The following is a 5,350-nucleotide window of genomic DNA, read 5'->3' as shown; positions in this document are numbered from 1 at the left end:
ATAGTATTTACTACATATACATCGGTCATGCACACCCGCCTGCACAACGAGGACACTGACATGTACAGTCCAGCGTGCGCCTGATTTTGGGACGACTGAAGATTAGTGGACACACATTTGGTTTTGAACAAAACAGGATTTTTTGAGGAGCTGTTAATATAAGTTATGGCATGGGTTGACTCCCTAGGTTCCAACAATTTCCCACACAGGATGGTCTTTCAATGATGGAAACTGTTACCGTTATGTCAACTGTACATCCGAAGATTTCGAAGGGAGTCGTCAGCAATGCATATCGTAAGTATCCTACCCATCTTAAATTAAAATAATTGGCTTAATACTGCACATATATACGAGGGCGCCATCAGAAAACGGACAGGTACAACGTAAACTTGGCAAAAAGGTGCGTAAACGTTCCCGACACGGCTATTCGACGGATTCAGAATAAGTATTCTTAACGCGTTTTGCGTAACTCCATAATATTCCCTGTTGTATTTTATACAGTGCTGGGGCTCACTTAGTTGCAATAACAAATGATGCTGACAATCAGTTCGTCATGTCACTTATCAACAGAACGTGCTCTTCGTGTTCAGCATTTATCGGTATGTAGATTAATACATTATCATGTTTAATATATGAAAAGTATTTAATGATTTATAATATGACAGACTCCTATGGCGAGACAGTGCAAATACGCCGATATCAGCGTATTTGAACGATTTCTGGAGGTCTTTTATACAGCCGTCTCTGCACAAAATGCTGGCGATGTATTTTTCAACTGATGCCTTGAACTCCGAGTTTCGGCGTCTTAAGTTTAGCGCATTGATACATATGAAATTTCCCCTTTTGGCAATCGGGTTTGATGTACAAGGATGCCTTACAGCCAATGGCTAATTGCACAACACGTCCGGTTCTACTTGGGTGGTGCGTTGTTTGCTTGTTTACAGGTCAGAGACTGGTGTGCATTCGGAATAGTTCTCTGTCAAGTATTCGCCGCAATTTCGGTAGAGCAACGCTAAACATCGTGTGTTTCATTTACGTCTCATTAGATAAAGTAAGATTTGTCGTAGCTCTCATCGGTGAAACCTGCCAAGCAGATGAGTATTTCTCCCGCTTTTAGATGACCAAGTTTGTTGTTTTTTCGAGTAAATAATTGTCTTCAAACAAAATTACCTGTTACTCATAAAAATAAGATTGGTATTTGCACTTCCATGCAATATCAGTGATACGCGGGCGCTCCGATGTAAGTTAATTGTGCTACATTTGCAATGATGCATTTTATAACGACGAGAAGCATGACTACATTAATATCTGTTCTCAGGTTTCAACGATATCAAAGAAGAGGGCTTTTTGTTTGGGATGGCGTCAGAGCAAAATATGAGAATTGGTCACCAAGCAATGTGTTCACTGACACGAATGATTGTGTGTTGTTCGATTCATCGGATGGGAAATGGACAGAGACAAATTGTTCAAAGCCTAATGTTTTTGTGTGTGAAATGATATCACTTTGTGTGAAATGATATCACTTTCATAGAGCCATGATAATCTGAAACCACAATAATGAAAACTATTTTCATGATACATGATTGTTTGAGACATATAGTGTTATCATAAAGTTATCACCAGTAGTTCTACAATGCCTTTGTAATTTCTTAAATGCGATTTTGACATCAAAGTGAGTCACAACAGTCTCAGAGGTCAACCATATTTGTAATATCGCGACTTTTTACAGGTAAAACAGGTGAGATTACAGACAGTGACTTTATTTGTATTAACAGTATTTGCTGGATCATTTTTCAAACTCTTGCTGTGTTAGGATGTCGACGTTTTACCCGTAATACTTTTCCATATCATGCAGTTCGCCCCAGGCACAACACAGCACATATAAAATCCCAGGATGCAGCAGATTCTGTCCACACGAATGTAAATTTTGGCCGAGTGGGGGCGCTCGACCATTTTCGCCGATATCTAGTGTATAACTTTAACACCGGTTACCTAGAGGGTCTTAGTTGTAACCTCGTTCCCCTGTATATGGAGTGAATCTCACATTCTTCGCGGTTTAGATGTTTTTTGAATTTTTTTCAACTCCCAGCCGTTTTTTTTAATAAATATGCAAATTAGCTGTAGAAAACGTCAGATTTTAGAGGTTTTTCTGTATCTCCTTCACCGTTTTCAAAATCATCGGCATATGAGGTTGACCTCGGCAGTGTTGACAAGCATGGCTGCAAAGGTACGTTCTCGTTTCTGTTTTCTCTCCGGTTTTCTGCAAAAAAATCGTGAATTTTTGTAATTTTGGTGTCCTCCTTAAACTTTTGGCGCCATTTATGCTATGGGTGGATAAGTAAGACAAAAATAAGAACGTACTTTTCTATCGTACGTCCCAAGCTTTCCAACGATATATTATGAGTATAGGAGCGCCCTTGTTTGCTAAAACTAGATACAAATTTAGCGATGCAATGTAATTTTTAAGCAGAGATATAATCATAGCATCATGAAACTACTCAGAAATGCATTGTAATGGTGTACGTACGACCCGCTCACGTTGTGCTGCTGCATATTTAAACGTCATTCATACAACTATTTTGTTTAAAACAATACACGCTGTAGCCATGTGTGTCTGTAGCATCATCAACACATATTTTGAGATATTTTTGGGTTGAAAAATAGTTAAAATATATGTGTTTTATATAATATTTTCCAGGTGCAAAGGTCAAGTTATCTACCCTATCTTCCCGGCTCAAGTTCTCTACCCTATCTTCTCGCGACCACAACCTATCATCCTTGTAAGTTCACATCTCTTCCTGCTATACATCTACACTCTATTCCCCTACCTGAAACACCCCCTCTCTGTATTGTAATGTATGTGGTATGAACGTTGATGATCACCCATTCCAACATACAGAATCCCGCTGAGTTCAAAGCCAACTAAAACGTATGAATAATCATGTTCAATACCATGGCAGTGTGTTCTTCAATTTTTCAATTACAAACTGCAGTACAGTTAAATTTTTAATTGTTCTTTATATAAATGTCTATAGAACTGACTGTTAATCATTTTTTTCTTTATAGGGGCTGAGCATCAAGCAAATCCATGATATTCCAAATATCCAGTGATCCTGCAACCTAGTGTCATGGACCTTTGTGTTTAGTTCAGTTTCACAGGTTTTTATTTGTCTTCAGACTTTGTGGAATGGTGGTGGTATACTGACGCAAGCAAAATTATTTGGCAGTCCATGACCTTTTACCACTGGCTTTGCTCATGTTTTTTTTGTATTTTTATTTTTTATCATTTTTTTTTAGGATTTTAAGTTTTAATACTTTACAAGTAATCAAATGTAACTTCAAAGACAATTATCCATGTTTAGCTGACAGATGACCAATGTGTGATTTTTATACAATCACACAGCTGCACACCTTGCAACCAGCATTTTAGAATTTAATTGGTGTGCTCTGCAAAATGCGTCGGTCTGTCCTCATAAGCCATCTTACAAGTATTGTTTTGGCCCAATGTCCACCCCCAGGTGTCGTCGAATATCCATTTTCATCCTTTGATGTGACATTTCAATACCTGAACTACTGTGTATGTTAATTCCATTGTCTCTTTTCAGGAGTTGTGGGCCATGATGGGAAACACTATGCATATAGTTGGTAAGTGTCATGTGTGGCAGTTCAGTGATTATGCGTGACAGCCATCTTTTAGCTTTCTCACTGAACATGTCACACAGTTCAGCATAGTCGTTAACATCAGTACCATATTGACTATTTAATGCATGGAATGTTTTCTCATTAAAATGTGTAATACTCATAATACTATTTAATATTCTATAATCTCTAATCAAAGAAAATATACTGGTGGCATGTTCAGAGTGACATAACAGTTTCTCACATCCAGAGAGAACATTCTCATCCATCATTCGAGTGCATGCTCCACCTTCATAACCACCACCGTATTTCTTTATAATCCCCTTGCTACGCAAATAGGACTGTAGTTTTAGCAGTACACTCAATGGTGCATCACCCCCATAGAGAATGCTTTCCACATTTACTAACTTGTCCTGTAATGTCTTTTTTGTTTATTTTCTGAAATTCTCTTTTTCCCACTATGGTGGTCCTCAATTACTTTTCCTTCACAGTCTTTCTCCGGGGGGACATATTTGACTGAGCCATTGATATAATTAATAAGTTTATTATAATTGTCCAGTGTATTACACTTCAGTAGCCTAGCTTCTTTGTGTTTTTGAAGACTCACCAAATCTGCTTCTTGGCCCTTTTTTTTATTTCAATGTCAATTAGGTCAAACTTAGAAATTACGTCTGGATATTTTTGGGGGCATTTAATTTTTACTGTCTGACCCAAGTCTGAATTACCAGATATAATGTTCTTGATATCATTCACAATGGCCTGTTTGTACTGAGAGTATTATCATCATGTTGTTTTTTCTCCTTCAACAGATTTTTGCGGGACAACTTGTGATGGCTGTGCTCGATATGGCTGAATACACCAGACCTTGATTTGTATGGAGCCTTGCAAATGATGCACTCATACTTTTTTGTATTTTTATCTCTCTCCCCTGTGTTAAATAAAGTTTTAATGTATTGTTCCACACAGTCATCCATGTCTTGTGTTCTTTCTTCATTTATATCAAATGAAAATGCCACATTGGCTGCTTTCAGCTGCATATCTAATTTATTAGCCTTGTCCTGCTCTCTAGCTTGCCCCAACTGACTTTGGAAGGCTTCGTTGTTAACCTCCATCTTCAGCTTAAATTGGTCAGACAGCTGATCCTTGAATTTATCAATATCCATTTGATTACTTTCTGGTAACTCTGCATACTTTAACAGATACTCTGTTTTCTTATCTAGTATTTCAGCTTCTGTAAAAAGCTCATCTATAAATTTTCCGATGTTCCTCAATTTAGCATGCAGATGATCCATTGTATATTCAGTTTTTGGATTATAGTTCACAATTGGAACAGCTGTCTGACCATTAGCATTAGATTCAGCCCATGTTGTCATATCATCAGATGTTATTGTCATCTCCCAGCTATGACTGATATTGTGACACTGATCAGCTGAAACAACACACAAATTGCAAAAGAATTTGTTGCTTTTTCTTTGCAGTACAAGGCATTTATATTTTTCATCACCTTCAAGTACTCTCTTGTATGTTATGCCTTTGAGACCAGACTCTGACAATGTCTCAGTTATTTTTAGAATAGGAAGTATCTCCTTTTTAATCATTGTATCTGACTCTGCAGCATTGATCACAGCAAAGGGATACGACTATCTTCTGACTGGGGATTTTGGTCACGCCACACTTCCTGCCCCTCAAACCTGATCAGTCTAATTGCACC

General features: G+C 37.8%; 1 long non-coding RNA gene across 1 annotated transcript; it reads left to right on the top strand.

The window, feature by feature from the left end:
- The first annotated feature begins 2,122 nt into the window (after positions 1-2,122).
- Positions 2,123-4,608, top strand: LOC139133290 (uncharacterized). Its single transcript, XR_011552555.1, has 5 exons — positions 2,123-2,227; positions 2,699-2,780; positions 3,067-3,159; positions 3,606-3,645; positions 4,449-4,608. It is a non-coding gene; the product is annotated as an uncharacterized lncRNA (long non-coding RNA).
- The last annotated feature ends 742 nt before the right edge of the window (positions 4,609-5,350 follow it).

The sequence above is a fragment of the Ptychodera flava genome, chromosome 1 (assembly GCF_041260155.1).
Source record: "Ptychodera flava strain L36383 chromosome 1, AS_Pfla_20210202, whole genome shotgun sequence".
In the NCBI taxonomy this organism is placed as follows: Eukaryota; Metazoa; Hemichordata; class Enteropneusta; family Ptychoderidae; genus Ptychodera; species Ptychodera flava.
Note: the sequence above shows the minus strand (reverse complement) of the source record. Positions and strands in the feature narration are given on the sequence as shown.